The sequence below is a fragment of the Heloderma suspectum genome, chromosome 1 (assembly GCF_057233095.1).
Source record: "Heloderma suspectum isolate Gila_16-S chromosome 1, 16-S_ref, whole genome shotgun sequence".
NCBI lineage: Eukaryota > Metazoa > Chordata > Lepidosauria > Squamata > Helodermatidae > Heloderma > Heloderma suspectum.
This window is the reverse complement of record NC_139458.1, coordinates 359820154-359837892: the sequence shown is the minus strand read 5'-3', so window position 1 is coordinate 359837892 and position 17739 is coordinate 359820154. Positions and strand designations below refer to the sequence as shown.

At 44.0% G+C, this 17739-nt stretch overlaps 1 protein-coding gene across 3 annotated transcripts in view; it reads left to right on the top strand.

Moving 5' to 3' along the window:
- The first annotated feature begins 11111 nt into the window (after positions 1-11111).
- UNC93A (unc-93 homolog A) overlaps positions 11112-17739 on the top strand; it is a 44475-nt gene continuing 37847 nt past the window's right edge. Inside the window, exon 1 of one of the 3 annotated variants that reach the window (XM_084832083.1) lies at positions 11112-11401. The gene's annotated coding sequence lies outside the window, so the exon portion shown is untranslated. The remainder of the gene's footprint in view (positions 11402-17739) is intronic. The other 2 variants (XM_084832075.1, XM_084832069.1) reach the window with 2 other exon arrangements.

The window sequence follows — 17739 nt, the reverse complement described above, 5'->3', positions numbered from 1 at the left end:
AGTCACATGGAGGCTTCCACTTGCATTCCACTGAACATGAGTAGAGGCCCGCTCTGGATATCCCCATTTAACCTGGGGAGGTAGGGGACTGAGAGGGTGGGGCTGGCTTGTGCAGCCCATCTGTCATACTTGTATTAGTCTACCCTATTCTGGCATAACACCTGAACAGAGCTATTCAGTAAAGTCTATCTAACTAATAGCTAGGAAAGTATTCCCTACCTGAGGAGAATCTTGGGTTTCAGAGCATGCGTAGAATTCATTGCATAAAAAAAAGGTCTGAGAGAGAGCATCTTTAGACTCTTGATTTAGGGCTTCCAAGAGACAGAAACTGTGGATGAAGTCCCATATTTTTATGGAATGAATCTAGTGAGAGCCAGCCCATTAGTGAAGATGGACTGTTGTTTTGTCCACTTGTGTGATAGGTTCCATTTCTGATGTCAGTGGTCTAGCCACCCAATCAGAAAATTATAGAAATGACTCCTTAGTAACTCTGAACTTACAAGTCAGAAGAGTTGGCCAGTTCCAATTAGCTGCAGCATTGTGAAAAAGAGCTTGACTTTTGGATGTTTATCCCAAATCAAAGCTCAGGTTGTGTGCTTATATAGGCTCACTGCAGGTGCAAAATCCCAGACACTCTATAGAGTTGCATCAGAATACAAGAATTAATCACAGTCACCAGTGAGTTTCACAGCAGAATGGAGATTTGAACTCAGGTCTCCTAGAACCTAATCCAGCACTCTAACCACTATATGACATTGACTCTATCTACTACCTATTCCAGGAAGCAAAGGGCAGAAATCATGAGAACACCACACCTGGCAATTGCCTGCAGATCAAGTATCACCTTTCGGGTTGCAACAGGAACTTAGAGGGGACAGGTGGTGCTTGCTTAGTAATTAGCCACAAAACTGCCTCAGTCCTCTACCTCCCCCAAAAGGCTTCAGGGTTGTATGGGGTTAGCTCTAAGGGGGTGGTACTGGCAGCAACTAGTGCACAGCCTAGGGTTGAGGGATGTTCCCAATTATTAGTGGGTGAGCTTTGTCAGGCTGGAGTGTGCCGAGGACTTACCAGTTGCAAGCTGTGCATCTTCCTAGCTGGTATACCTTTCAAACTGAATCTCTGATTGATCACAATAATCTGATCCAGTTCTGGATGGACTATCAACAAGATATATCAGACTGAGCAGTATCCAATCCTGTTGCTCACCTCTACTGGTTCTGCTGCACTCTCGGAACCCTCCACTAGCATAACAGGAACCAGGGGCTGATCTATATTGCACCCGCCATCGCAATGAATTTGGTGTCCTGTCGGGTTAAACGCTCTCGCATTAAAACGTGATTATCCACACTCACCCATTTTCCCCATTGTGGTGCTTCATCAAATGCACGAGCTCGGTTCACACTCGAGTGCTGTGCTGTTTTCCTGCTCTTAAAGATGGAGGCTCTCATTGGAGGATCAGAAACTCTTCCTGTTTCTGCTGATTCCACGCCCACCACGCTCACAGCTCTCGACGGCCCCATGTCGTCTTCTGGCTACTGATCGCATAGCTTCCTCAGCACTCAATGTTTCTTCAGCAACAAGCAAAGGGCTGGATGTGCACGTGCTTGTCTGATCTCGGAAGCTAAGCAGAGTAGGTCCGGGTCAGTAGTTGGATGGGCGACCGCCTGGGAATCAGGCATCCTGCATTGAGCAGGGGGTTGTTCTATCCCTTCAAATGAGACTAAGTTCTACCCCCTTCTATCCCCCACTTTGGCTGTGTGTGTTTTTTTTTTAATTAAAGCATTATCTTCGAAGAATCGTGGCTTCTCCACAATTTTTTTTTTCCTAATTCAGGCATGATCTTCGAAGATTCAAAAATTCAAAGATTTGAAGCTTTAAAGCGTCGAATCTTCAAAGATCATGCCTGGATTAGGAAAAAAAAAACATCGCAGAGAAGCCCTGATTCTGCGAGGATAACACCTTAATTTTAAAAAAAATATCCGGAGTGGGGGATAGGAGGGGGTAAAACGTAGTCTCATTTGAAGGAATTCAACAACCCTCTGCTCAATGCAGGAAGCCTGATTCCCAGGCAGTTGCCCATCTAACTACTGACTGGGGCCGACCCCGCTTAGCATCTGAGATCAGACAAGCGCGCGCAGGAAAATAGCAGGAAAACAGCACAGCGCTTGAGTGTGAACCAAGCTCGCGCATTCAATAAAGCACTGCAATGGGGAAAATGGGTGAGTGTGAATAATCACATTTTAATGCGAGAGTGTTTAACCTGATGGGACACCGAATTCATTGCGATGGCAGGCGCAATGTAGATCAGCCCTATGTCTGAGCTGAATGAACACTTGCAAAACAGGGAGAGGAGCAAAATGGGGGGATATGGATGTGCATGAAATATCCCCCTGAAAACCTTTTCTTCTGTATTTTCTGCTGGTACAGTGCCCACCTCTGGCTCCTCCTCCAGCACCATTTTTTTCTTCTCCCTTACTGCAAGATCCTAGGCCTGTCAGGGAGTAGGCAGTAAGATGACATTTTAACTTTACTTAAAGCATTTTTCTGCAACCCCTTTTACAGCCCTTTGCCAGCCTCCATCTTTTGTCCTCCTTCCTTCCTTTATTTATATTAAATTTAAAGCCTGCCTTTCTGCCAAAAAAAGATGCTTAAGACAACTAATGGTGCTCAAGGCACCATTCTGTCTCTCTGAGCATCTTGGCAGTATAGTGCCGAGGGCCACGATACAGATAATTGAGGAATTCAATCTGTCTGAATTCTGATATAAACTGACCTGATCCAGACTTCCTGGACTAAGATTCTGCATGTCTCTGAATTTTGTGATGCAATTTTCTTGGCTCAGAAATGCATTTAAAATGCATATTTTAGGATAAAATATGCTTGGAAATGCATACGTTGGGAAAAATACATTTAAAAATTCATATTTTGTGGCAAAACATGTTCAGAAAATACATATTTAAATGTGACTTTTAATGCAGCAGAAATGGGACAGGACAGACCTTGGAATGCACACATGCAAAAGTGACATGGACCATAAAGATACTGATCTGTTCATCCCTAGGCCAGACTATGGAAACTCTTAAGGCCCAAACTTCTAAATACAAACATGTCTTTGGAATGATATGTCTATGATGACTAGGGATGGCAGAGAATTCCGCCATGGATCTTGGGGAGGCCGAATGCCAGTGCATTCGGCCCCCCGAAATCTGTGGCGGAACGGCCTGCCCCCCCCCCCGGTGGATCCCCCCAGGACGAGACTTACCTGGGGCGGATCTTCCGGGCGGCGGCGGCTCCAGCGGCGGCTTTGGCAGCTGGTCTTCCGCAACTCTTCCCTCTAAGAGAAAGAGGGAGAGTTATGGATCAAGTGATTTATTACAAAGATTTATGCTCTCTGTTGTTGTTGTTGTTGTTGTTGTTGTTATTGTATTTATTTATATCCTGCCTTTTTCCCAATCCTGGGACTCAAGGTGGCTTTACAACATTAAAAACCTGTACAGTTAAAACAAATAAATAGAAATATACAAAAGTTAAAAATATAGTTAAATCATCAATAATATTAAAATTGTATAAAATATCAAGATTGTTAAAGGCAACAACAATATAAACAATAGTATCAATCCAACATATTCTCACAGGTCCAGACTATCTATCCCCAAAGGCCTGCTGGAACAAAAACGTTTTTACCTGCCTGCAGAAACATACCACAAGCAGGTAAACATACCACAGGCAGGTATTTTTAATTGTAAATACAATGGTAAATTGTAAATGGCTCAGGCATGCTGGGAGTTGTAGGAATTTTCTTTGTCTAAACATGCATAGGATTGCACCATAAGTTGCAAAGACAGCAACTTTCAGGACTTGAGAGATATTAGGAAAGAGTGCCTCGGCCACAGGACCTCTAAGACAGTTATCCTAGCAACACAGTCAAGCTTGGTTGTGCTTCAGGCACTGCTAGTTGGGAGATGTGAGAGAGCAGATGCTAAAAACAAACTGCCCATCTTCCTCAAGTCGATAAATGCTGCTGACCTTTCCTCTAAATCTAGTTGTTTTTGCAGCTCTCCATTTGACCATTCCAATCACTTCTATTTTTTTATTTTAATGTTTGGCAATTTGTGTCCTAAATTAAAGTTCTGCACTTTATTTTTCCCTGCCAGTGAAAACCCTAAAGTGAAATTGCACAATTTGTTAGAAATGAACAAGAATTCAAAGTCTCTGGTAGTGTTTCTGGTTTTAATGGGTTATTTATTATTCTCACATGAACTAGTACGATATCAGGTGAACACAAAGCCACTACTTACAAATATCCAAATTTAAAACATAGCCGTATGGCACGCGTGTGTATAAATGACAGCCTTTTCCTTTAAAATAATCATAAGCAATGACCTAAAAATATATATTATTCCTGTTTCAATGGAAAAATGGCTTTAAATTGTTTTAAAGAAGAAAGCAGCATTTTAAACATGCATGCACAATTTCATAACTGACAGAACACAAATGTGTTTTGATCTTGGGTATTTATACCAGAATATAAAACATAGCATAAGAAGAGGTTCAGAGTAATGACATTATCTTTTTTTTTGCCCCTAGGGAAGGTGGAAGGTAAAAGGAAGAGGGGCCGACCAAGGGCAAGATGGATGGATGATATTCTGGAGGTGACGGACTCGACCTTGGGGGAGCTGGGGGTGGTAACGGCCGACAGGAAGCTTTAGCGTGGGCTGGTCCATGAAGTCATGAAGAGTCGGAAGCGACTGAACGAATAAACAACAACAATCTTTTTATTACACTTTCTACTAAAAAGTGCAGTGAGTATAACATGTTGCCTTTCCAATCTAGGTATGTGAAAATGATTGGTCATTGGGTGCTTGTAAACATGTACAGTATCAGTGAAATCAATGGAAGATCAGATTTACCTAGACATGAATGCAGAATTGGGCCTGCATTCCAAGGCAAGGTTTAATGAAGCCCACAACATCCCTATATTTCTTTTGCCTCAGTCCTCCTTCACCTCCTGCCTGTTGAGTAAATTCATTCCAGAACAGAGAGGTCAAGAGGCCCATGAAATGTTGTGTTTTTCTAACTGACCACATAACTCATGTGTTCAGCTCCTCAATTGCTTCGACATGGTCAGTAGGGTAGACTGATGGTTAACTGAGACTTGGTATCCAGACTAAGAAAGCTTCCCACACCATCAAGAAATATAATAGATAAACGTAACTGGACTTGTGACTCTCCAATCATGAGCAGTTAATGTGACTTGAGGGATGAGGGGGAGACACATTTCATTTTCACTATTCATTCAGCACTAACACACTGGATCCCTGTCAGCCAGTACTGGCAATAGGGCAGAGCCTGCAGAGGGTTTAGCCACCAATCACATTACCAAAGCCCAAGTTCACCCCTGGAACATATGATTTATAAGACCAAAAGTTAGTGTGTGCCCGACTGACTATCCATACGTCCATCCATCTGTCAGTGCCATAACACCAAGGCCAGGAGATGGGGCTAGCAGTCCTATGCTGTCTAGGGGCCATAGGATTGTTCAGTTTCCTGGCTACAAGGTTGGAGCCAGGAAACCGCCCTCCCTGCCCAGGGACAGAGTTGTATGCCTGTCCCATCCCCCCTGCAACGGGACAGCCCCCCTCAGGGAAAGGCAGTGGACAGTCCCCTTCCTCAGGGGGTTATCAGGCTGCACCATGGCAGGGTGGTGCCTAGGGGTGCCAGTGGGTATTGCCTTCCCTCAGATGTGTCCAACTCTGATAGCTGTGTACGTTTGCTTGAAGGCTTCACTGTATCAAAGTAAGGCCTATTCCAACCTATGAGAAACTGGGACCATTCACGAATACATTCATAAAGAAGTAAATGTCTTTAGCCATGTGCCTAGTCATAACCATTCTATACTCAGGTTTGGGAGGGGAAAGGCTAAACAAACCTCAGGCTAGCACATAAAAAAAGAAGTAATAAGCCCTGACATGAGGGTGTTTTACATTAGCGGTGCATCTTCATGTGGATTGGATGAGAGGGTGGTGGGGAGGGGAATTCAGGGCCCATATGAATACAGCTGTTTTTATGAAACAGAAGGGGAATTCTCAGGACCACACAGGCTAGCCTGTCCCACTGCTGGAACTGTGTGCTGCCTAGGGATGGTGGAGAATTCCGCCACGGACTCCAATGAGTTCCAATGAATTCTGCCATGGACCCCTTACCTCCGCCACCCCGCAAAGTTCGACGTGGACGGACTCTACCTGCTGCCGGCCGGGTCCAGGTCCATCCGCTGAGTCCGCAGCTGTATCCGCTGCCAGTCTGCGGATGCAAACGGCATCTGGCGTAGCAGACGCAATTTCCGTCCCTGCTCTTTTCGTGATAGGCTACATAAATATTTACGTAGCCTATCACAGCAAAGAGCAGGGATGCAAATAACATCCGCTACACCATTTGCATCCCTGCTCTTTTCGTGATAGGCTACGTAAATATTTACGTAGCCTATTACGGCAAAGAGCAGGGACACAAATAGTGTCCGCTACGCCAGACACCATTTGCGTCCGCAGACCAAAATGTCGCAATCAAAAGGAAGGAGGGAATAACCTAGATGTTATACTGTGCATTCCTGACCATCTCCTCATTTTCTTAGCACTTCTTCTATCATTTTCCTTAATTCAAAAAAAGCTAATAAGGAGGGGGGGGGGAACCACGCATCTGTACAATGCCTTCTGATCGCTAGTTCTAGGAGCCTCCGTCTGGAAGCACTCTATATTAAGGGGGCAAACCTAAATAAACTTATCAGGGAGTAAAGCCCATTGAATACAGTGGGACTTATTTCTGAGTAAATTGCAAAAGTGAATTGTACAGCACATTCAAATCAATAAACTGCTCAACTGTTCAACCATTTCAGGGAAGATGAAATGATTGCAAAATGATTTCCACACTGTTTCATTTCAGTGCCTCTGAAATATATCTAGTAGTGTAGTGGCAAATTCAGAAGTGCAGGGTCCCTTCGTGACTGTCACTGCCATGCCCCCTCACAGCCATACCCCTTCTAAGATTATACAACCCTGTAAGATATACAGCCTTCAACTGGGATCCAAAAACAGTGCAGCTGAGAGTAAGGCAGGGGTATTTCAACTGGATGTCTGAGAAAAATGCAGGGGTGTTAAAATCGTTTTCACTCACTCACTCACTCACTCATTCACTCAATCACTCACTCACTCACTCAAACACAAATATTTTAGGTTTTCAAACTATTATACTGTATGGAAACTTCACCCTCTCAACTCAGCCCTCGTGGACAGATTCCTTCTCATTTAAACAGCCCCCTTGCACACTCCCTAAGCACCCCAACATTACCGACTAGCCTTTCCTAAGCTCCTTCATTATATCTTCCCCCTCCCCCTCCAATAGAAACGTCCACACACCCAGCTGGATTGAACTACACACACACACACACACACACACACACACACAGTGTTATAGTGGTAAATTTGGAAATACAGGAGCTCATTGTGACAGTCTCCAAGAGCAGTCCAAAAACTTCAGGCAGCTGTGTCAATCCATATCAACAAACCAGTTCTAGGAGTTTTCATCCAGGAGCACATCTTTGGTAAAGCAAATAGGTCTTAATTGCCCATTCCAGACCAAGTCATTCCAAATACTTTGCATCCAACATGGAACAATATATTGTTGCTTGGAAAATTCATTCCCCACACAGCTTCAGTGAGGATCGCAGCTAAGCTCAGAGGGAACAGGGAACATCCTGGCTTTCCTCTCTGTGACAACCCTTCAAGTACATGAATAGCACTATCATATCTCCCCTCAGTCTTCTCTTCTTAAGGTTAAACATGCCCAGTTCTTTCAGTCTCTTTCAGATGTAGGAGGGAATGGTCTTGTCCCCCCTCTCTTTTTTTTACATTCAGATACTGACCGCATGATGAGGATTACAGAATCTGTATAATTAACATTTACTAGTAAATAGATGTTTTATTAGTTTACATTTATTTGATTATTTGAGTAAACAGCATTATCCCAAGTATCTCTAAATTTGTGCAATTTGCTTTACAGGTTCCATGTAGAAAATGGAACACTATGAAAAGATTGTTGTAACAAAGGCTGTCATTACTGTTTATATATTTTTTCCCACTGATGAGGACCAGTCTGGTCGAAACACGTTTGCAATATAGGCATCGTATATTTATATAGCCTTTTTGGAAATCAGTATTGCAATGATGTATGTATAATAAACTGTGGGACTGCTAATCTATTGTTTTAAACCTTGTGTGAAATATTAGTTTTTATATTAAAATTCATCATGTTATTTGTTGCATATCTTTATATACATAATTTTCTTTAAACCTTTTGTGTGTGTGTGAGTGGTTAAGGACAGAACCGTTTCACTGGGCACTCAGGACTTCTTCACACAGAGCTTTTATCCTGCTATTGAGATTGCTCACTCACAGTAGTTTGCAGGCCCTTTAAAAGATGTTGTGAACCTCCAGGGCGTCTCCAGCACTAAATGATCTTTATTCCATTTTTAAATAGATTGGAGATAATGAGGTATCAAATTACTCTGCTTGTGTTCTGCTTGAATTCCCTCCATGAAAAACAAAAAGCCACAAGAAGAGGAGCGAGATCAATGAAACATATGGAAGACTCAGATAAGGGGGAGGAGGGGGAAAGGGGGGGAGGAAGGATGTGTAAAGGGAATCCATTGTGATCCTGCATTTCAAATGGAAGCAGAAAGCCCCCTTTTAAATGTGGGATTTTAGGCTGGTGTAGAGATGCTCTCAGGCTTTTAACATGGACTTGCTGGTCAGTCAATTCCAGGATGGTCTGTCTGTTCCATCAGGGCTGCCTCACCCTGGGCTAATGGGAAAAGATCTAGGTCTCACTTCCACCTGAAAATCAGGGGTCTCTTGTCCCCAGCCCTTTACTGAAGGTGTCAAGTTTATGTGCAATGAGCCGTTGTTATTTGGTAATTACCCCATCATACTTGGAGCCTCGTGGGCAATGTGATGGTACTTGGAATCTCAAAAACTGATTTATTGTACTGGGACCTCATAGGTGATTTGCTTCTAGCTGATTGTATTAATGAATGAAACTGAAGTGTATCTTTTCCCTTTTGCAGTCTGGGTTCCCGTTTCCAACTGTAGTTGGTTTATCCCAACCTTCCCCAACCTGGTACCCTCCAGAGGTTTTGGACTACAACTCCCAGCATTTTGGACTACAACCCCCATTGGCCATGGTGGCTGGGGCTGATGGAAGTTGAAGTCCTAAACCTCTGGAGGGCACCAGGTTGGGGAAGGCCAGAAGAACCCTTCAGCTGACATGGGCCAGTACTTGCACCAATGCCACCCAAGTTGCAGGCAGCCGTGGTAGCTGCTGGGCCTCTCTGTAGCCCAAAGCGTTGGGACAGGAGCAGGAGCAGGTGGCTTCCAATCCTCCATAATGGTCTTTCAAGTCGATAGGAGTTGTGGAAGCCAGTGCAGCCCTGTGCCAGCATCAGGTAATAATGAGATATTCCTTGTCTGGTGAAAAGACATCAGGTACCACCAGTGGAGGCTGGTGGCTCCGATTGCAGTGGGTCTGTGAATCCATTCCGGGTTTCGGTCAGAGCACGCTAGACCACTAAAGGAGCTATGCAAAGTGCTGAATCTTGTCCCCTAAAATTGGTTCAGCACCTTGGATAGCCACTTTAAAATTCTGGCTGGTTCTGACTGAAACCCAGAATGGATTCACAGACCCACTGAAATCGGAGCCTCCAGCCTCCACTGGATACCACTAGACTTCAGTGGTGATGGTGAATGCCCCTGATTCTGCAGCAATAGCTTCCAATTCTGTGGATAGATTCAGCTGCCCAGCACATACAATGACCGTGAAAACCTTGCCATCAGTTTATTATTGTTGCAGCTAAAGGTTTCTGTGAGGGAGCAAAGCCACGGTATAATCATTTTGTTCACAATGACTGCAGAGAGTGTGTGTCAGGTGGAGTGCCAGGCCTTCCCTTCCTCTGATAATGAATGAGGTTTCTAAATGGTTAGATTTTTATCTAAGGGATTGGTAATTAGATTCTAAGGCCTCTGGTTGATCTGTCTTTCCTGGAGTTTGCTTAGGGAAGAATTGGACAAATGATGTGCTCTGCTTTGTTTTTACTTGCCCGTACTCTTCAGCACAAGATAAAAAGAACCCGGGAATCACCACAGACTTTCCAGACTAAGCTCTTCTATTCTTTAATGTTATTCCAAGCAGCCTTTGCTTAAGAAAAAAAAAAACTGCATTTATTTAAAGCACTGCTTCTGGTGACAACTATTTTAAGATGCAACGTAATTAACTCCACTTTGCCTACAGAATTATTGAAATGGGTGTTTTCGCAGAGTGTGTGCATGCATGTAAGCCTCTTCTATTATTAGCATTTTGAACCACTTTGGACAGACAGAGGCAGATTGGCCTCTTTAAAGCTGGCAAATACATTTAGCTCTGCTCTGCCTGTTACCCTGTCCAAAATCAATGTAATAATTTGCTTTAACTTTGTGAAAAGAAAACTACAGAAATGTTGCCAGATTGGGAAGTGTGGTTATATCACTCTTTCAGGGAGATGCCAGTGCTCTTGAGTTCTGTCAACAGAGACGTGGGCCAGACTATGCAATCCTGGAACAAAGATGTGTGGATGAGAGGCACCACGAAACATCCCCTGGCATTTGTGGGACAGCTTGCATATCCTGATGTCCTTGCCCTTGTATCGGTGAAACCTTACCGAGCCTTTGGGGATAAAACAGGGTTAGGGGCGGGGAGGCAAGGTGTCTCTGATGCCACTGGAGGCTGGTGGCTCTGATGTTGGTGAGGCTGTGAATCCATTTTGGGTTTGAACCTTATGCCCAAAATGAGTTCAATACCTTGGATAGTGCCTTTAGATTTCTGGTTGGTTCTGACCGGAACCTAGAATGGATTTACAGCCCCACCAGGATTGGAGCCACTGGCCTCCACTGTTCGATGCATTCCTTTTTCTCCAAAAAGGAAGTAGTTTCATTGTAATTTCTGTCATGCTTTGATCCTCCAAGTGTGGACAAACATTCTGTTCTATAGATATATATAGAGAGAGGGAGAATGATGTGGAAGAAGGAAGTGGCACACGCCTTGTTACTGCATTAATTACTTAAGGGTGTATTCCAGGAAGAGAGTATTGCAACGTGTTTCTACCGAAGAGAATGACACCAAATGAAGTTGTGAGACTGACTGATGTTGCCTGAGTTGGGTAACAAGACAGGAAGGCCTTTGAGAAGCAAAGGAACTGGTAATGCCGAGCCTTGGAAGAACAGAAGCTGCAAAATCCTGAAAAGGCGGGTTCGTGAGACCCCATTCTCAGGAGGCCTGCCATCCCGGCTGGGATGGCAGTCGGCAACAAGTCTTTCCCAAGGTAATTCAGCGGATGGAGTTGGGATGGGTTAATGTCTGTGTGCAGTGTGGGTGAAGAGGCAAAGGAGAACCATGAAGTTCTTCCTGCTGCTCAACACTTGCAAGAGATTGTAGATCAGTCTTCCCCCAACCTGGTGCTCTTCAGATGCAGTGGAGCACAACCCCCAGTAGCCATGCTGGCTGGGGATAATGGGAAATGCAGCCCAACACATCTGAAAGGCACTGGGTTGAGGAAGGCTGCTGTAAATAAGAACATATGAGGTAAATAAGAACATATGTGCAGTGGGCAAGGAATCCTAACTCGAAGAATGATATTATGGCACCATGGGTTCCATTTATTTCCTATGCTGAAGCTCTCCAAACTTTTGATAAAATTCCAACCAATACACTGGCTTTTTTTCCCTTCTGATTAATACACACGTACAGACAAAATGGCATACACTTGTATTTTTACTTTCATTAGGTATTCAGCTCCTACTTTGGCCGTTTAAAGTTCCATAATGTTCCATAAGCATATCAGTTATAGATTAAGAATTATAATTAGTGAATTCCTTTGTTTCTTTCGTGATTTTGTTTTATTATTATGTATGCTCGTCTTCTTTTTGTTGCCTTTATTTTGTTAACTTTATTGCGAAGTAAAATAAAGTGTAATGATAGAAAGAACAAACTATGGCTTAAGTGGAAATTAGGTTGCGTATGATTTCCCACAGAACTCTGTGTTCCATCAGCAAAATAAAAGAAAAAGCAGAGACCCTTCCCTAGCTCAATGGTGGATCACATGCTTGCATCCAAAAGGTCCCACGTTCAATCCCTGACATATCTCCAATTAGCAGGGCTGGTGGAAACTCCTGCCTAGGACTCTGGAGATTCAGGAGTAGGCTAGATAGCCTCAGGAAGACTGCTACCACCATAGAGCAAAAAAGCACAAATGGGAGATAAAGTATATAGGCACTGAGGTTTTGTTTTTATATGCTGTAGTGTCGCAAAACTGGGGGATGGCAAGGGAGTACTTTCAAGATGACTGTGGGAGTATGTCCAGATGGCTAATGTTCAGGATCAGATTTCTCTCAAGCCATTTTGGCTTATCTCAAGAGCTAGTCACTCAGCCTGCCAGACATTATATGGCCCCTTCTGGATGGCTTCATGGAGCGTCAGGATGGCATTATCAATATGTCAGAGATAACACAATGTTGAGTCCGCAGTGCCCCTTACTGGATTTGGATGAGCCCACTCTTTGGAAACTTCTTTTAAAGGGGGATATATGGAGGGAATTGGCTCAAAAAAAAGGCAGCACAGATTAAATGTAAATTGAGCCTAAATTATCACTGCGGAATAAACATCAAAGAATGAAGATGTAAAAGGAGACCAGGGGCAGTATCCAACAGGGTGCTTATGCCCCTGTTGATCTTTTGTGCCCCACTAGTTCTGTTGTGCAAGTAGCCCCCGAGTTAGCATTTCCATGGGGCATCCTGAAACATGCAGAAATGCTCATTTCTGGAAGGGGGCAGGTCAACAGAGCTCCGCTGACCTGCCCCCTTCCAGAAATGAGTGTTTCTGCTTGTTTGGGGGGGCTTGCCCCTGAAAGTGCTAGATTGCCATTCCGCAAGCAGTGGGAGCCACACGTGGAATGGAATTGCCAGGGCTGGCAACATGCAGACTAGAATGGGTGGCCAGCTCCTCTAGCCGATGGGCAACATTGAAGTCTGCCCCAGTATATACTCTGGTGTTACCTTGGGTGCTTCCAGACAAAGGGTTAGTTATATTCAATGTAGGTCCTATTTAGAATAGATCCATTCAAATAAATGGGACTGAAGCTAGACTAACATGGGATACAATAAAACCCAGAGGGCTCCTAAAGCTATCAATCAAAAGGCATTGGGTGCTTCTTCCATCTTTTACTCCTGAACATTTTTGTGGTTTTGTGGTGGGGGGGGGGTGTTTTTGTTTTTTGTTTTAGTAAGAAAAAGATGGAAGAAGCAGTGGGAAGATATGGAAGGATTACAAGTTGAAGATGTCTAGACCACCCATAAATTTTCATGTTAGAGGCAGGGAGATTTCAGGATAAAAGCTTTATCTGAAAGTACCCCCAAGTATATCAAAAGATAAAGTAAATTCAAAAGTGATGGTTGCATTTTTGAGAATAGTGAAATAATAAACGATGGGTGGTACTTTACAAAGTACTTTAAAGTACTTTATGAATGCAATTCCAACTTTCAAGGGTTTAGTTGTATTTTTTTAAAAATAAAACTATTGTATTAGTCATATACTCAGCAACCCTGTCAGGCAAGGGTATTAATGGGGAAGGATGCTATTGCTCAGTGGTAAAGCACTTGCTTTGTATGCAAAAGACTCCTGACTCAGTCCCTTGCAGCTCCAGGGAGAGCCACTGCCAATCAGTGTAAACAATACTGAGCTAGATGAACCAATGATCTGACACAGTACAAGGCAGCTTCCTTTTCCCATTTTATGGCTGGAGAACTGAGGCTGATTGAGTTCATTGCAGAGGTGGGACTTAAAACTGACTCTCTGCACGACTCTCAGTGACACTAGCCTAGGGTTTGGCAAACAAGCGATGTTCCAGGTCACCAGGATTCACCAAACATCTTGTGCCCAGTTCCCATTCATGTTTGTGATCACTGAACGGGAAACTTGCACAAACTGAGCAGTGATCAAACAGAAGATTTGCATGAATTCCCCCAAATTTGCACAAATTTCCTAATTTGTATTTGCACAAATTGAACTGGGAATCAGGAATGAGATGGATGCAATCGCGTGTTCAATGATTTGTGGACATTTTTGGTGGACACATGCTCGCACTAATATCTGGAGCTTTGAATGGGGCATGTCCGTACGCTTTGCAAGCAAAACCGAAATTCTCATACATCCCTACCTGGCCACCGAACCACACTTTTTGTAGGCCACAAATCCTCTTCACATTTACTTGGCAGTAAGACCCATTGAACTTTGTGGGATTTGCTTCTGAGTAAACATGCATAGTTCAGAATCTGTCTTGAACCTGCTTCCGGTCCTAGGAACTTTGCCTAAACTCAGCCTTGGAAACGTTTGCATTTTCCTGGGGGGGGGGGGTGGAGGAGACATTCCAAGGCACGTTTTCCAAGGCATGCAATTATACAAAAGACTGACACACCAGTCTGTATGCATCAGTGTGCTCTGGACAAAGCATTCCAAGAATAGGTATGTGTTAAGGAAATATATATTCATAATTAGCTCATTGAGGGGGAGAGAGAAGAATAACAGGTCTTTTAAAAAAGATAGGAACAGAAGGTTCCAGGAGGGAAAAGGAGAAGTTATACCAGCTCAGAGAAAACAAACTCTTACACTGGAGGTGAATGAAGTCCAGCATAATAGCAGAATGAGTAGAATGGAATGGTTTGGTCACACGTTTTGTCATTTCCTCTTCTGATATGCGAACCGTGATCATGTGATTGTCTGGGAGAGGGGGGCAGTGCTAGCTGTTTCCCAAGGAGGCTTTTGTTTGAGAACAATCAACTTTCATATCACACTGGCCTCTGCCTTTGATCAAAAAGAATATCCACTGCAGCTGTAGCCAGTTTGTTTCGAACAATCCCGAGTCATGCTGAGTCAGCATCCTTAGTTGTGTGCTTGCAGGGGAGAGATTGCGGTATGGAAAGGGGGTGCAAAGGACAAGTAATGATACTTCTAGAAGATAATGAGAAGAGAAGTGTGAAGGAGTGACCAGCACTGAAAGGAAGAGTACAGGGGAGGCATGAAATAGACTAGAGAGAGAAGGAGAAGCCAGAACAGCTATGCTGGCTGGGAATTATGGGAGTTGAAGTCCACCACATAGAGAGGGGATGGCTGCTGTAGAGTGCAATATAGAGATAAAGATTCAGAGCAACCATCTGCCCTCTCACACCCACATACCCAGTGGAGGTTGGTGGCTCTGATTTCATCCACAGTTCCGGGGACCAGCCAGAACTCTAAAGAGCTACTGGAAAGCAGCTTTAGAGTTCTGTCTGGTTCTAACTAAAACCCAAAATGGATTCACAGCCCCACCAACATCAGAGCCACCAGCCACCAGTGGCATCAGAGACACCTTGCCTCCCCGCCCCTAACCCTGTTTTATCCCCAAAGGCTCGGTAAGGTTTCACTAACACAAGGGCAAGGACATCAGGATATGCAACTCAAGCTGTCCCACAAATGCCAGGGGACGTTTCGTTGTCCGTCTCATCTACACATCTTTGTTCCAGGATTGCATAGTCTGGCCCGCGTCCCTGTTGACAGAACTCAAGAGCACTGGCATCTCCCTGAAAGAGTGATATAACCACACTTCCCAATCTGGCAACATTTCTGTAGTTTTCACGAAGTTAAAGCAAATTATTACATTGATTTTGGACAGGGTAACAGGCAGGGCAGAGCTAAATGTATTTGCCAGCTTTAAAGAGGCCAATCTGCCTCTGTCTGTCCAAAGTGGTTCAAAATGCTAATAACAGAAGAGGCTTATGCACACACACACACACACATGCTGAACCTATTTGGGAGGAAGGGTTCACCACCTTGAATAGCTCCTTTAGAGTTTTGGCTGGTCCTGACTGAAACCCCGAATGGATTCACAGCCCCACCAAAATTGGAGCCACCAGCCTCCACTGAACTCACCATTCTGACATTTCTTGCTGTCACACAATATCGTTGTCATTTATTGTTGCTCTGACATTCGCTGTCACCTGCTGCAGGACCTGCAGTCTGTCTGCCACCACTGTTACAATTCCATTCTTTGTGTTTCTGACTAGCAAATCTTTGTGTTCAAATGGTCATTTAAGGCAATAGCAAATCTTTGCTTCTGAATTGCCATTTACGTAAAAAAAAAAAAAATCTTATTTTTCACTATTGTTGCCCTGTTTGTTTGTTTGTTTGTTTGTGGATACTCATATGGCTTTTTAATTTCAAAATATTATTTGCTTTGAGCTTTTGTTTTGGATGGACTTGTACACAGAGAGAACCAAGTGTGTGTGTTCACAAGCAAAGATGAAGATCTGCACACGCACAGACTTTGTTTATGTAGGGCCGCCATTTTTTCCCCACCTCTACATGAGCATCATAAGAAGCGTGATGGTGATGGGTGGTAGCAGGAGCTATGGCAACAAGAGCAGCCAGAGCTCAGGGTAGTGAGTGAGGAAATGAGTTCCCTGCCAGCCACCCTTCCCCCTCCATGGATCACAGATGCAAATACAGATCCTAGCATTGATATACAGCTCCAATAGTCAGTATTTTACAAATACTGCCACCAACACCAACACCACACCACCACACACCAACCCTAGTTTGGGACAATGAGCATAATCTATCAGAAAATTCTCCTGCACAAGCCCCACTAAAACTGAATGGGAACCATGCTGTTGCATGGGAGATTGTGCTCTAAGAGCTTCGGCTAGTTCACAAACTATGGCCTCTCCTGGACAGGGATAGCTTGGCCACAGTGGTACAGGCCTTAGTAACCTCAAGACTGGATTACTCCAATGTACTGTGTGTGGGGCTGCCCTTGCGGCTGGTCCGGAAGCTGGAGCAGCTGCTCGGCTCTTGTCAGGGCATGTCACCCCTTTGCTGAGGGAACTGCACTGGCTGCCTATTCACTACCAGGCCAGGTTTAAGGTTCTAGTACTAGTGTACAAAACTAGTGATCCCAAGAACTTGGGACCAGGATACCTGAGAGAGCGCCTTCTCCCTAACCAACCTGCCTGGTCACCGAGGTCATTGGAGGGCATGCTCCTGGTGGTTCCACATGGACCCACGGCCTGATTGGAGTCCACCAGGAGAAGGGCCTTGAGTGTGGTGGCCCCCTTTCTTTAGAATTCTCTGCCCCTGGAGGTCAGGCAGGCACCAACCCTGTGCTGTTTCCAGCACCTCCTGAAAAAAGCACTGTTCCAGGAGGCATTCCTTAATTGACCAGTCACGGTTTTATTGGTATTTTGTTTTTAAAAATAGCATAATTTTAATCTGGTGTTTTAATCTTTTTTATCCTTTTACTGTTTTATCTCTTGTGTTCACCACTCTGAAATCTGTTGTAGATATGGAGTGGTATACAAATATTGTAAATAAATAAAATAAATAAAATCTCTACACCAGCCTAAAATCCCACATTTAAAACTAGGCTTTCTGCTTCCATTTTAAATGCAGGATCACAAGGCACTCCCTTTATATACACTTCCTCCCCCACCCCTTTTCCCACTTATCTGAGTCTCCCATATGTTTCATTTCTCTAGCTTCTCTTATTGCAGGTTTTCCTCTTTTCTTGAGAAAACTCAAGCGGAATGCAAGCACAGTAATTTGATAGCTCATTATCTCCAATCTTTAAAAAAA